Source organism: Zonotrichia leucophrys, chromosome 4, assembly GCF_028769735.1.
Source record: "Zonotrichia leucophrys gambelii isolate GWCS_2022_RI chromosome 4, RI_Zleu_2.0, whole genome shotgun sequence".
Lineage (NCBI taxonomy): Eukaryota > Metazoa > Chordata > Aves > Passeriformes > Passerellidae > Zonotrichia > Zonotrichia leucophrys.
Genome location: NC_088173.1, coordinates 10,255,712 through 10,271,691, shown reverse-complemented (window position 1 = coordinate 10,271,691; position 15,980 = coordinate 10,255,712). Strand labels below are relative to the sequence as shown.

Sequence of the window (15,980 nt, the reverse complement as noted above, 5' to 3'; positions counted from 1 at the left end):
TCCTGTTTAAAATAATGCATGGTATTACATTTCTCCAAGCATGTGCTGATACTGAATTGTATAAGCAATAAATGTTTAAACATTTGGGAACTTAACTGTCAATGTTGCTTGAAGGTAGTTGCAAGTTGTTAAATTTGGATATGCCAAAGATAATGTACTTCTCCCGACTTTATTTCCTGTCCAGAGATGTTTTTTGTCCAAGTACTCTATCCTCCATTGAGGGCAGAAACTCTTTTCTGTCTGATAATGCAGTACATATGCAAAAGGGATTCCAAAATTTTTCCAAACTGGTGGGTATTAAAGACAATATAATTACTAAAAATAAACTTTCGGAGTATTTAATGCTTGATTTCCTCAGAATTACTTTTTCTTATGAAGCTGAAAGGTTATATTCAAAGCAGAGTTTTGGAGTAGATAAAGGGGACGTTGATTTGGTTTTTTTAATATTATCCAAACTGGAGTGATGTATTTCTGCACTTGTGACTTATTCTGAACCTCTCTTTTAATGTGGAGTTGGACTAAAAAAACTTTTTCTATATGAAAATAATTTTTATTTTAAACTGTATAGTACATAAAAATGAGGGCATGTAATAAATTAATGATATGTAATATGTCTTGAAACTTAATCCTGTTTTTTCATAGGTAGTATTTCTGCAACAATGTTGTATCACTGGTTTAGCCCAACATGTAACTGATAGATCTAAGGGATGATCAAGAGGAATTTATTAACTTTTTGCATTCATGTGTATGTCCTTTTGGATTTTGCAACTCTGAGAAGAATATGCACCCAAGAAAGAATAAAAACATCTTTAGCAAGCCAGAGCTAGTCTGTCTGCCTTTTCTAAACCACACATTGCCATAAGTTACAAATTCAATACCACTTTCATGAGCGTGGACACCATAATTGTGCTGCCTGACTGAATTATTTTTAAAACACATTACTACTTAAATGTCAGATAAGTGCAACTTTTCCCTGTTACACTAGTGAATTTCAGCAAATCATTTCTTTAAGTATTTTCACTTGAAAAAGCCACAGATTCATTAGGGAAGACTGAGAAAAAACATTGTTCTTTTCCATGCAGCTCTTTCCTTGTGTGAAATAGTTTTTGCTCTCTTACTGAGCCCAAATGATGGTTGAAAAAGGCACAGGAGCAAATAAGCTAAAAATAGTAGGACAGAACAGTGCAGGAAGAAATAAAAGGGAATAAAGAGACTGAGGGAAGAAAAAGGTAACTAAAGAAACACGAAAAGATAGAAGGATGATACTGAAAACAAATGTCAAGAGGAAAAGAGAAAACAAACAACTAATACAGGAAAGAGTAAAATCAAATGATACTTTATTAGATTTCTTTAACTTCTGTTACATTTAGTTTGAAATATTTTCTTATAACATTAATTCTCTTATAGGTCTTAAATTTGTCTAATACTCAGTACAAATAAATGTAAGACATTAATCAATTAGAAAAATATTATTAAATACAGCATTTATAAAAAATATTCCACATTTCAAGTAAAGTAATTTATTTAAACTTGATGTCATTGTATCACTGGGATTTAGATATGTATGATTATATGCCCATAGCAAACCAAAGATTAAAATTTTTTTGTATCAATTAAAATATAGTTCAAGGTAAATGAAAAAAACCCCACCTTTTAAAAGGAAGAGGATATGTCTAATATGGCTGCATGTGAGGAAACAAGTATTTGCATTATGCATCAGGTGACTGGCACTGTCTTGTTCCTCGGATCCTGATGAATTTATGTCTGCAAAATTATATTGATGAGCTACTTCTCTTTTTCATGAAATGGTGTGGGCTTAGGACCGTGTTCTTCTTGTTGGACTGAAAGTCACTTTCCGATTTCTATGCCTGCTCTGTTTATCTTGTATGTGTGCTGTGAAATACTCTGCAAATATTTTCTCTGCAAGTATTTTCCTTCATTGTGAATTTATTTATGCTGTCCTGGTTTAACCCCAGCCTGCAGCTGAGCACCACAGATCCACTTGCTCAATTCCCCTAATGGGATGGGGGGAAGAATTAGAAGGCAAAAACAAGAAAACTCATAGGTTAAGATTACGACAGTCTAATAGGGAAGGCAAAAGTGTTTACACAAGCAAAGGAAAGCAAGGAATTCATTTACCCCTTCCAATGGGCAGTCAGGTGTTCAGCCACCCCCAGGGAAGCAGGGATCCATTGCACATAAGGGTGACTTGGGAAGACAAATGTCATGGCTCCAAATGCCCTCCTCACCTTGGTCCTTCTTCCCCCCACATCATATACTCAGTGTGGTGTCATATGGTCTGAAATATCCCCTGGGTCAGTTGGGGTCAGCTGTCCTGGCTGTTTCCCCTCCCAACTCCTTGCGCACCCCCAGGCCCCTCAGAGGAGGGGTGGGCTGAGGAACAGAAAAGGTGTTTACTCTGTGTAAATGCTGCTCAGAAATAGCAGAAATATCTTGGAATTCTCAGCACTGTTTTCAGCACAAAACCAAAACATCACTGCATACCAGATACTGGTGAAAAAAATTAGCTCTATCCTAGTAAAGACTAGCAGAGGTGTAGAATGTAAAATCAAGAACATCAATTCAGCAGCTTTCCCTGACTGTACTTCCTGCAACAGACTATCTACTGAGGATAAACAAAATGGAAGGTCATCAGCTGATATGAAAATACATAAATGTATTTTTGAATTCTTAATTTAGGAAGATGCAATCTATGCTATAAATTCTGAAATATCTAGTAAAGCTGACAGGCTTATCAGTTGGCAGGGAAATCAGTCTGGTTGTCATTGGTTTCAGCACACTTTCTTGTGAGCTGAGAGTGATGAGATTTTCTCCAAGGACATGAAAGGCAAGCTTAAAAGAGGGAGAGTGCTATGGTTAAAATATGAAGAGTTGTAGATAAGAATATAAGGGTGAAAAGAAGGTCGCTAGTATCACATATTTCTACTACTCAACCTATTCATTTTTCTTCTTTTCTTTTTCTTTCTTCATTTTCAGAAAAGGAAACTTACTGGTTAAGAGCAGTAGTTTCTAAATAACTGATTACACAACTTGCTTAGGATTGTGTAAACTAACTAATGTTTTAACTGATTTTTCTCACAAAAGTTTTCCATTTGCTAAGTAAGTACAGTGGGAGAGCAGGATAGTCTACATAGTGATGAATTGCATTCATTCTGCTTACATCATATCATGTTTCAGCATGCAACCTGGCTGCACCTGCCCTCCTGGAATACTGTTTTAGTGTGCCTAGTTATAGGAATATGATTCTAATTCACCAGCTGTGCAGTGGAGACACCAGTTGTTCTGTCTGTAGCATTCCTTCTGCACCAAATGGGTAAAAGGTAAAATCCTTTCTACATTAAAAGTTGTGAGACGGTTTCTGGGGCACAGCTGAAGTGGCTGCTGATTCTTTTACAGATTGTCTCCAAGAAGCTCCAGCAGCTGCCTCTGAAGGAACTGCTTTGGTCACAGCTAAACCTGACCCACAACCACCTTTCCTCCCTCTTTGATTAAACAGAAGAGGAAGCAGAACTCTTGCCTTATGCAATTTATCCTGCAGGTATTACTGAAATACCAAGTTGTCTTTGTGAGGACATGAGAAATGGAGGCTGCAGAAGGAAAGGGAATTTTCAACAAGATTAGAAGTCCATTTACATAGAGTTCTCATCTTCTTTGGGCATTAAGGCTCAGGAGAGTTGTGGGAAGTCTGCTTGAAGGGAAAAGAGAGAGGCAAATGTAGACTTTTACTCTAGCAGCTGTATGAGCTGTGCTGAACAGAGAGAACTGTGGGCTTGCTATAAGCAGCTGTAAGTCTTACTTAAAAACTAAAATGCTTCCCTTTTGCTTCATTTTTTTTTGTTTGTTTTTTTTTCCTTCTGTTTTACCTGCTTGTTTACTACTAAGAGGGCATCTTGCTTCTCTTCTAACCATGATAAAGTGGTGTGGGTCAAATAAGAAGCTGATGGAGAAGACCTAGCACAAGAGTACCCAGTATTCTGGCCTTTGCATGTATTAGAACAGCTTAACATTTCAATGTGTAATTGGAAAATGCTTATGCAACCATTTTGGCAGAGATGCTTAAGAGAAACAAAGATTGCTAGAACTGCACAATTTGCAGAAAATAACTTCGTGCCCTTGTTATAGCCTGGAAACATGGATTTTCAAAGCAAAAGCTACAAGGATGAAAGAGAATAGAAAATTAAAGGAGCATGCATTCCTCTAGCAGAAAACATCCTTTAAATTTCTGTAGTGGTTATTTACACACTTTGGCACTTGAAAACTTGAATATTTTTTACTCATGTTGTCAAAAAATGGATTTTGCATTTAAATTAGGATAGAAGGCAATGATAATGTTATGAGATGAAAGCAATAAAACAAAGAAAACCATGAAAGGTCGGCTATGCTTGGCATAAAATAATTGTCTCTAGTGGCAAGAGAAATAACATGTATAGCTAGTAGAAACCATAAAAGCTCTTGAGTATTGTTGAAAAGACAGGAATTACATATAAATCAAGCTATACCTTCTAAAAATAAAAAAATACCATGCTAGTGCTTGAGTGCTAAGAACACTACTTAGTGATTGCTGTACAATTTTATTTAAAATAAATAATAAATATTATGCCTTCATGATTCCATATTTTTGGTGGAAAATAAAAGTAAATTCTTAAAAAAACCAGAAGAGTCAGTTTTATAAGGAAGGTAAGCTGAACTTAAATCTTGTGAGATTTTATTACTTTTCAGAAAGTACGAATGGTATAATTGCCTTTCAAGACTTTAAGTACAATATGCACTGTCATAACATACTTTGAGATAATTTATAGGAAATAGTCCTCACTGCTGTATTTGAATATAAAAAAATTCCTTCTTGTATTTTTTTGCTTGATTTCACAATATGGAACAATATGTGAACTGGTAGGTGAAAAAGCTTTTTTGCAAAAATGTGGTCAAGAAAGATGTTAGAAGTAGCTTTTACTTCTTCCTCCATTTTTTCAAGTCTTGAATTAAAGCTAATGAAATAATGAAAGAAGCAAACAATTATGAGCTGAAATAATTAAACTGGAATTCTATCAATTTCATTTTCTTATATTGCCAAAAGAGATGGCTGAGGTTTTTTTTTCAAGTGTTAGCATAATGTATTATAAAAAGGTGTTTTATTAGGAAATTGACACAATACAGGATAAAATTCTTCCTTAGCTTCTTTTTTTTTTATTTATTCAATCAATCTGGTTCTAGGTGCTTAAATTAATCTGGATTAAAGCAATGTGAGTTAATCAAAAAGCTAAAACACTTTTACTTTCAATTGCCTACAAATACTATGAAAAATGTGAATATATGTAGATTTTGGAGCTTAATTTATATTGCATTATATTGCAGTTAAGAATATGGATATGATAGTTTATGTTTAACTTTCGTTTGATGCACTTTATAATGACTTCTTTTCAAAATGCAACTTTGTTGTTATCCTAAGTTTACAGTTATGATTTTCCTACATGTCATTCAGTAGCTTCTGCTTTATTGCTTATTTGAAAATGTTGCACAGAGAGTACTTGGTGAATAATTAAAGTTGGCCTCAAAAATTAAATCAGATCCTTTCAAATAGGTAAGTTTCTGATCAGATCAGGCCGTGAGGAGTTGATTTAATTCTGATGAACTAATGTCTGAAACTGCAAACCCTAGGAAAACAACACTGATTTGCTCTCAAACTGGGTCCTTAACACTTTTAGGGTTTTGCATCCAAGTGTTGTTTCAATGAATAAATAAGGAAAGAAACAGTACTTGGTACATTTGGTCATCTGACAATTTATACTTAGCAGATTTTCTGTGTGAGATTGAGCTGGTAACCAGAGGATATTTTCTTTCAATTTTGGGGACATGTAATTTTGATAGCACTGAATGTTTATGCCTCTGGACATATATGATGTACCCTCTGCATATACCTTCTGCTCCAACCCACTGCCTGCTACTGACACCCATTCAGAGTGTGGGAGTTTGTCTGAGTAGTTGTAACAAACTTTCCACTCCCCTGACTGTGCTGAAACCACACAGTGGAGTAAATGGATGAGTAGCAACATCCTTCCATCCCTCAGGAGGCTGTCACTGCAGAAAGCCTGTAGGTGTTTGCAGAGCAGTGCCACAGAATCTTTGGGCTGGGCACATCTCCACTCGCTGCAGAGAAACAAAGGGGTGAGACAGATGTGGAGTTCATGTTTTCTCCCGTTCACCATTTCAAACTAATAAAGAGTCACAGTTTTGTCTTCTAAGAGCTAGGCTGAAGAGAGAGAGAGAGACCAATTTCTTTTCTACTGTGCCAGATTTTCAAGACAATCATAGGAACAATGTTGAAAGTTTATATAAGCCTCTTTTATAAAGAAATTGATTCCATTAAAGCAAAAAAAGAGTTTCAAAATATGGCAGAAAATGTCTAAAAATTATGTACTGAAATTCATTGATTTTATGCATAAAAGCACTCAAATTATTTGAATTATTTTAGTTGTGACAGAAAGAGATCTATGGAACAGGTAAAGGGTGTTGCCAATTTAGAATAAAATCTTGGAGATTATGGAGCAAATGTGTTCTTCAACCACAGGAAAAGAGTAACAGTATCTACTGTGTTTAATATAGGAAATGTTCATCAAATGTTCATCATCAGGTTTTGACTCCATTGCTCTTGCTCCACTCTCTGGAGCTATTCCTACAGCTTGCTTGCAGAAGAATAGGAATTCTACTTTGAATAGGAATTTCTACCTTAAAGGACCCTGTAAACCTTTCTGCTCCTCACCTGCCTCATCCTTATTTCCTCCCCTTTTAACAAGAACAGTGTGATTGCTAACAGCAAAAACCAGGTCTTAGCTACATACAGCTCATTATTTAGAAGAAAATCTCTAGACATATGCTCTGGGCTGCAAAATGTTAAAAGACCACTCCCATATTTGGCTGTTATGCCATATTGATATGAAACAGGAGTTAATTGAAAAAAAAATTATTTTTGCTATTATATTTCTTCAAATGCCATATATTTCATCTTCATGCCATGTCCATCTTTTAGCACATTCTATAAAAAGGCAGTGATACTGATATTACTGACTGGTATATCTACTTCTGTTGCAAGTATTGTTGCTGTTTTCACAACAGCAACAACAATAATAAGAACAAAATAATGTGACAACCTGTCTTATCAGGTAATTGATTTCTATAGAGAATTAAAGAAAACAATGACATGTATTATGACATATTAGCATTTCCACCAATCCATGTGGCTTTGGAGAAATAATGTGGAATATTATTAATAATTTTTGAGCATAAAATTTATTCATTTAATTTCAAAGGCTGTCCTCAAAGCAAAGAACTAGGCTGAGGAAGGAAAAATAATGAAATATAGTTTTCAGTAATGCTTCAGTTTCTTGTGAATTGTTTTTGCAGTACTTTTAACAGAAAACATTAGGATAAATGTAATGCAATTCTCACTTTGACAGTTATTGAAATTGGTCTATGTGCTTGTTGCTCAGAGATTATACGTAATCCAAAATAATTCAGGATTAGTTGCCAAATTAATAAAGGCATTAGGCATACATTCACTTGAATTCTTGGAAGGAGCACAATATGCTTTTTCTTACAGCTTTAAATAAACTGCAGAGCAGATAACTATTGATACAAATTCTTATGTTCAGTGGAACTAACAAGCAGAACTACATTTGCAAAACACTGAAAATAGTTTGATTGGTTTTTGTTTTTTTTTTTTTTTTTTCCAAAAGAATATTTATTAACACAATATATTTATCAAATTTGTGATTGTTTCAGTAAGTCCCTTGGTTTCATATAAACTCCTCCAGAACTCTGAGAAAAAATATTTTGGCTTCTAGATATCTTGAAATTTTCTTTGTTTGGAAGATCTGCTTCTCTGATGAGCAGTTTTAAGGGGCAAAATGAAACCAAGTGATTCAGCTTTTAAAAATATTTTTGGCCCTACTTAATGAATCTTTTTTTTCCCAAACTTTGTTTTCAACATACAATGACCATATTCTTGATTCTTTCAGTCACCAGTTGTTAAAATCTTTTCTAAAGGCCCCCCAGGCTATTAAGGGAATATAATGCATTCCTGCATATCTCTGTGAAATTAATTAAATTTCTATTTCTTTATCAGATAGTAAATAAAGGGATATTTGGCCTTTTAATTTAACAGATATTTTTACATTTCAGTGTGCTGATAAATTGTTCAGAATTAAGCTAAATTTCATAAGTTACAAGGAATCTAATAACAATAACAAAGAAGGAGTTTAGAAAGCTTGAATTAAATCTTTTGCCTTTAATCTTTTGAGAGTTGCCTGTATGAGCTTCATTCTGTCATAAACAAAACAAAGGTTGCGGAAAGGAGGAATGAAGTAGAGGGGGAGAAAGGAAATAAATTAAGACTCAGAAAATTATACCATGATGGATTTTCATAGCAATATAAAGATTTAAACCAAATATATGAACTTCTTTATGAAAAATATTTTCTTAAAATTTAGTTTGCATTTTCTAACTTCAGACCTTAAAATATGCAAAATAAGGTAGGTAGCTGGAAAGAGAAAAAAAAAAAGCTTTTTCACGGTTCAGTTTTTGTACTAACAGATAAAGTTTCTATATCTATTTAAGGCTAATGCATGCTAATCAAATAAGCATACCGGTTAGAATTCTGGTCTGGTGCTGTCTTCTACCAGGTATAAACTATGCTTACAAACATGCCAAATATAAACTGCAGTAAACATAAATATTTTCTGTTAAATTGTCTCTTACAGTTGTTCAGTACATCTGTACAAAGCAAATAAGCAATATAAGTTTCACAAAATCTTAATATATTTTAAAAATTTGAATTGCAACAGGCCTCAAATTATTATTACTTTTTTTTTTTTTTTTTGTATGGAATGGGCAAATTTGGAAGTAACTGCCCTTTAAGTGGTAAGACAATTTGTGCTTTAGATTATATTGTTAATGAAATTCCATTGTAATGAGGATAACATAACAACTATACTAATTGGATTGCAATCAGAAAATTTTGGCCTTGAAAGATTTTAAAGCTGATTACTGAATGCCATAGTGAAACAAATGAAACTCTTTATCTCTGTTGTGGTAATATCTGAATTGCTACTAAGCATTTCCTCAGCAAAGATACTTACTAAGTGATGACAGGCCTAAATATTCCTATTTAAGCGCCAAAGAAGTTTTTGCAGCCACCTTTATTCTCACCAGCACAGTTGCCTGGTGCACATCTGTAGAACAGCTGCCATGAAGAAAAGGTGAATTGTTTTTTGGTCAGGATGGGGGATGAAGAAATCAGCCTCATTCACAGCACTGATAGGAATGAGCTGGAGACCTGCCCTGACAGAAAGCTCTCTTGAGTCGTGTCTGCCTTGTGCAGGTACAACCTCCTGGCTGACCCTGCAACATCATCATGGATCTCTTGTAGGGTTCTCTCTTGATTAGGGTTGTCCCTTTTTCCCCCCACAAAACACCTTTGACAAAGCTTTCAAGAGTAAAGCCTTTATACAATACCACTTCTAAGAAGCGCATGAGCAAATTTTGGTGTTGCTGTGATATACAACACAGGAAAGAACATGATGTCTAATTTTAATTTTTTTTTATTGACCCACCATATTTGAATTCTATGTAAAAGGAAAAAAAAATAGTAAACAAATAATGGAGTCTGAATTTTGTTTCTCCCTTAGTAATTTAAATTTAAAAAATAACCTCAAATTAGCTTCAGGGAGATTAACTCACTACCTAAAACTCTATGTTATTTTCTCAAATCAAACAAGCAGACAGAAGTGTTGCCAGTTAATGCATTTTGTGTTTATGCCCTTCTTTAAACAGTGGGTGTAAGTATTTACCAGGGTACTTTCAGAAGCTAGTGTATGCAGGCTTTCATTGGCATTTTAACATAAACGATTGATGTGGAAAGCAGTGTAAAACTCTAGAGCACACGTCTGCTTTGGTTGTAAATGCCTTATAGCAGTTTATGATGCTGGCATTGTGTCAGGCTCCTAGATTTTGTGAAGCTATTGGACTAACAGCACTAGAAGGAAGCATTTTATCTTCCTGGATAGAAACAAACATCAGAAATGTTAGTGGAACACGGGCTTCACAGTCTCCTGAAAGAACAAACTGCAGTGCCTCAGTAACTATAAAACCAGGATTGCAATCAGTTGAGCCACTGCCAGCTATCTCAACATGCGCAGCAATATTTTTAGGAGGGTGGCTATAGGAAGGCAATGTACACAACATCATGGCAGCAGGGTTATTGTGCAGCATGAGTTTAATTAGAGGCCAAATGCAAGTGCTTTTTATTTGGATATGGCTAATTTCTTTTGGAAAAGGAAAGAAGAAAGACATCAGACACCTCCTCAGAATGTTTGAATCTTGGACTGTGTGCCTGTGCGGTATCTTTCTGGCAGTCAGGCTTTGAAGAAGACTGGCTTCCACAGAAAAGGGACATTGAGCAACACAGGGTTTCAGAAAGAAATGAACAACAGCGCGTCTCGCTGTGTGTTCTTGGTGCAGCTCCTTTGGTCTCTTTGCACAGTGATCCACATTGCTTTATTGTTAAGAATAACTCTCATCCTCAGAGACCCACAGTGATAGTCCCTCCCTTCATGGAAGGTAATGGGAAATTTGCCAGTAACCTCAATAGAGACAGGAATAAATCATTTATTCTCTGCTGCTGAAACACATGAAAGCTTGACAAATCTATGAATAGGTAGATTCACCCTCTTCTTATTTTTAGAGTCTATTTTCAAATATTCAGAATGTATCTTCAATGAGAAAACTTAACTAGACTCTTAGAGTCTTGGCCACTATGAATTGCTCTCTCCTGAAGTAAACTATTTTTAAAGCGACAATATTCAACAGCAATAGTAGTACAAGGTGTATTATTTATATATTTCTGAAAAGACACAACTTCCCAAGATGGTCCTACTTTTAATGGATACCATGAAGTGAAAACCAGAATAACTTCAATAACATCTCATAATTTTACAGTCTAGCTGTAACATTGAACATGATTGTTTCTTGAAGTCTTTCATTTTTCTCTGGTTAAACATGCAGCTGGCTGATATTTTACCCTCTGTAATTAATACAATTGGGTTATACAGAATATAGGAGAGAGTGGAACCCAACCACAGAAATTCCTTGAAAGAACCCTTCAGAGGAATATATAGGAATATTTGTATTGCAAGTTTAAATGAATTTTCACATTGGATAATCCTTGCAGAGTTGAATTTTATGAAAGAGTAAACTTGGTTTGCAACACTCAAAGAACATTATTAGTTAAACAGCTTTATTTCATTATGTGGCTGCTAATTTAATATTCCCTTACAAGCTTGAAAATAGACATGTTTTTGTCATTTCCTCTAAAATCATGCTTGTTTGACTTCTCTACCTTAAAAGGTACAAAAATACTTCAAAGAGCAGTTCTCTGTATGCAGAAACATTTTTTTTTTTCTGGCAGCTATAAAGATTTGTTATGTTTGGAATATTTCATGTTTATTATGTTTTTGCAGAGGAGTTTTTTCATAGTTACCATGCCACATTACAGAGTTATCACAAAACATAGGAGGTTGGCCAAGACCTCATCAGATCATCTAATGGAACTTTCCCTGCTCAAAGCAGGGTCAGTTAGACTAGGTTAGCATGCCTAGCTAGGGCTTGATTATCCCAAAGTTTCCTGGGAAACCTGTGCTGGTGTTTGACCACCTTCATGGGAAAAAATATTTTATTATGTTTAAAATTAATTTTCTCTATTTTAATTTGTGCCTGTCATCTCTCATCCTGTCACTGGGGAATGCTGAAAAGTATCCAGCTTCATCTTTTTTTACCTTTCCCCATCAGATTTTTATATACATGATGAGATCCTCCTGAGCCTTCTCTTCTCCGCGCTGAGCACTCCAAGCTTCCTCAACTTGAGCCTCATATGAGAGATGCTTCAGTCCCTTAATCATCTTTGTGGTTCTTTGTTGGATTTTTCTCCAGTATTTCCAATTACTTCTAGTGTCAAGGAGCCCATCACTAGACCCAGCACTCCAGATGTGTGTTACCAGGGCTGAGTAGAGGGCAAGGGCCCCCACTTTGCCCTATTAGCAATGCTCAGCAGCCCAGAAGGCTGTTTGCCATATTTGCCAGAAGCACATCTTGCTGGCTGATGGCCAACTTGTTATCCAGCAGGACCATTTTTTTTTTCCCAAGATTTTTTTATTTTCAAGCTTTCCATGATTTGGTTATATATGGGTAGAGGAAACATTAGAGGAGATACTGGTAAGACCAAATTTTCTCTACAAATATGACTTCACTCTTATATTCTTGTGATGACAGAAACAAGCCCAAGGAGGAGATTTCAGTATCTGATTCTAATTAATCTCCTTGAATCTAATTAATTTCACCAGTTTCAAATTAAGGTGAAATAGGGAGTTGGTGTGTTATTTAAAAGCTGTTTAGGGGAGAGAGGTTCTTGGAGAGTGGTGGAGAGCAAAGCAAGGAGCTAGTTTAGTAGGTGAGATCAAATTACTTTTTAAAAAAGAGGTAAGGTTTTAATGAGTTTTTGTTGTCTGTCTTGGTTTTTTTTGTTTGTTGGCTTGTTTTGTTTTTTGTTTGGTTTTTTAAAACGAGAGGTAGCTCAACAGTTTCACAAACCATGAAATACAAACTCCTGGTAAGCAAGTTAAGCTGCTCTTAATTTGTGTATGGGGTCTAAATATGTTAAGTGATATAAGGGCTGGTAAGTAACCCGTCCTCTTTCCCAACCTAAATCTATGTTGTAGTTATGTCCCTGAAATTAGAACATTTATTTGCCAACACAACCCCCCTGGACTTTCTTGTACTTGAGGTATTTTTCTTCTCAGTATTACATGTGTATGTTGCCCCTTCCCCCAGGCAGCTCTGTGGCACTCAGCCACTGTGAAGCCTGCTGTCTGTACAACTCGTGTATAATTGAGCTATGCAGATGCAGCAGCTGAGTCTTTCTTAGAATTGCTGCCTATGTGATTGAGCTGAAATACTGGAGTTGTAGTGATTATGCAGATGAATGATGCTTATTGATGCAGGACTCTCCAGTACAAGTGAGGTTGCAAATACCCGAAAATCTCTTTACATCCCTGTTGCGAGAAATGTGTTGGCTTTAGACTCCTGCCCAAAGCAGCTGCAGTGATAGTTACATCTTTCTCTCTAGTGATCTTCAGAGTATCTCACTGTACCTTGCAGCTGCCTCCAGCCTTTTGAGGATTAAACAGCTGGGTAAGATATGAGCATTAGACTTTTACTGAGAGCTGTGAACGACTGTTTGAAACTTCTGGTATTTTTAGCAGTGTTTGAGTCTGCCTGAAGGTAAACTTTAGTATGGGAGGAATATCAGGTTGTTTGCTGTCAATATTAAAATGCACAAGCTTCTGTTAGAGCACCTACTGTGTATAGGCTTGTTTGGTAAGTTGTCAGCTACTGGTCTTCAAGCAAGCCAAAATTCCCTATAAAGCATTGGTTGTTGCTTTTGATTTTTTCATAATTGTGTCAGCACTTGATAGTGAAGAAAATGGCAATAGTGGAGGAGGTTTGTGTTTTATCACTTGTTTTAGTTACTTTCTTTCTCTAAGGATGACTTTCTGTGTACACTCTGAATAATTTTGTGGTTAACATTTTGTTGCTTCTAGATTTAGGTCTTAATTTTTAGGGGGAAAGTCAGGATATCAAAGAGCCTTGAACAACATAAAGAAAATGCTTAGTTGTCCCTGTTGGCTTCCTTATGTAAATGTCTGTATTTAAAGAAAGGCATGACCTGGTTTAATCTGCAAAACTCACAAAGAGATGAGTAGCATCCCTAACTTGAAATTCCTGTCTGCTGGAATGATTTCTTTGAATCCCAGGTGGTCTAGAGTGGCTGCTCAATGCTATTGATTGGAGACATTTGTTCTCTGCTGGAATATTATTCAGGCAGCTGTTATACAAACTGCTCTCATTTTTGTTTTGCCTCCCCTCTGTGACCTTAGGGTGTATTAGAAAGTTGGGGGCAAAACAAAAAAATTCATTAACCTGGTAAACTGCCTTTTTCTTTAAGCTTAGGTGCTGACAAACAGTATCAGTTATCTCTGATGCTTTTTACTTCTGCTTTTATTCAGTGTCTTTAGGGAAAAAAAAAAGAGCGATAGCTAGACAAGTTGTATGGGAATTGCAGTAGTCAATGGAATCTAAACTCTGCCTGTTTGGGTGGATTTTCTTCCTGTTGTTTTTGAGTAAGAAGTCTGTGTGTGCGAGGTGAGCTTTTGTGTTGAAGGTTTTACTTCAGTAGCTTTAGATGCAAGCAGCCATTTAGGAAGCCTTTTATCTTCAGGGTGTTTTAGCAGTTCAGTGAAAAGCAGACATAACTGTCAAATCAGATTTTATTTTTATTATACTACTCAAGGGTAAGTGTCTTCACCCATGAATATCCCCTCCAATTCACTGTGACCACGGGTGTTTCATTGTTATCTTGATTTGATAAGGGCTATCTGCACTCTAGTGAAGCACTTATTGGAGGAGTTGCTGAAAAGCTGATGTTTATTTTTAAGTCTTGGATCAGAGAGTGTCAGCATATTTAAGGCAAGAAACCACTTTGCTCTGACAGATGACAGGGCTTTACTCTCACTTTCTTTGCCCACAGGACTGCCATGGCTCTGTTTGAGCCCGGCACTCCTCAGGAGTAAGAGGAGAAAGGAGTGAGGAAGAGCTGTGTAAGAAAGAAGAGTAGGAGAAAACACAAATGGCCCCTTAGTGGTCAAAATGAAATCACCCTAACCCTAAAGTTCTGCAGGCACTTGCCATCCATTCAGCAATGTGTGACAGCAAAAAGTGAGTTCTAGTTTTACATTCGTGTAAGCCTGTACCCTTAACAGGGAGTTTAGTAAATTGTAGCTAAATGTGTGATCTTGAAAGAAAAAACATGGGATTTTTTTTGTGTGAAATAGAAACAAAAGCTATATTTTTTTTAAAGGAAGTGACTATTTGGCAAGCATTCTTCCCTAGAATGGTAATTTCCAACATAAGGATCTGGTGACATGACAGGAGGCACTGAATGAATTCTAATGCTATATTTAGAGACTGTTTTCTGGATCCAGCTAGCAGCAGTACTTGACTCCTGGCCTTCTGACTTTATGCTTTTTAGACACCCTTATGTGAAATATTAATAGTGAGACCTTGGAAACTCAGTTTTAAATACTAATTCAAATAGTGCCTTTGTCAGGAAGGTTCTTTTCCATACTTAGTGTAAGATTGCAACTTTCTGAATTGCGGAGTGTTCGTTTTTGAGACAACAGAGTACTTAACTGCTTATTGCCAAGTGGTAGGGATAAGGAAGTCGTCAAGAGATGCATTAGAGTGCAGGAAGGTTGGGATGATATTTCAGTTAAAATATGTAATGTTTTCATATAACCATTATGACCTGTATGATGTTATTAATTCCAAGCACCTAACAGGAAAAAGGAGTTTTGACTAGTCACTTTTCAAAGAGCTGTTCATGAACTGTTATATTTTTTAAAGATCCATGTATTCTATAAGGATGAGATTTTGTAATATGCTGGTAATTGTAACATGGAGTATTAGAGCTATTTAACTGCTCTTTTCCCAATGAAAGCTTGATGCAAATCTGCTAAAATTTGTGGTTTCATTGGTAAACCTAGAATCAAACAAAAGTGACCAAATCCAGGGCACCAGGGCAAACCTGCCTGTAATGGCAAAGTAACAGGGGAGTCCTAAGCAATAGTTCTTTTTGATACTTGCCTGATATATCCCCCCCAGTTAGACACAGAAAAAAAAAATTCAGGCATTTGAGTCATAAAAATAGCTACTTGTTCAAATTAACCTCTTTATGAGTTTTGCAGAATAAATTGAATGATGATATTAGACCTTTGTATAAGGGCAAACAGCTGAGCTGCTCTTTACTGAAATCTGAAAGAAAACAAAGGTTTGCAAAAAGGATTAACTTGTGCCAT

At 35.9% G+C, this 15,980-nt stretch overlaps 1 protein-coding gene across 1 annotated transcript in view; it reads left to right on the top strand.

Moving 5' to 3' along the window:
* The window catches only part of SGCZ (sarcoglycan zeta), a 394,721-nt gene that overhangs the window by 51,605 nt on the left and 327,136 nt on the right, over positions 1–15,980 (top strand). The gene's annotated exons all lie outside the window — the stretch shown is intronic.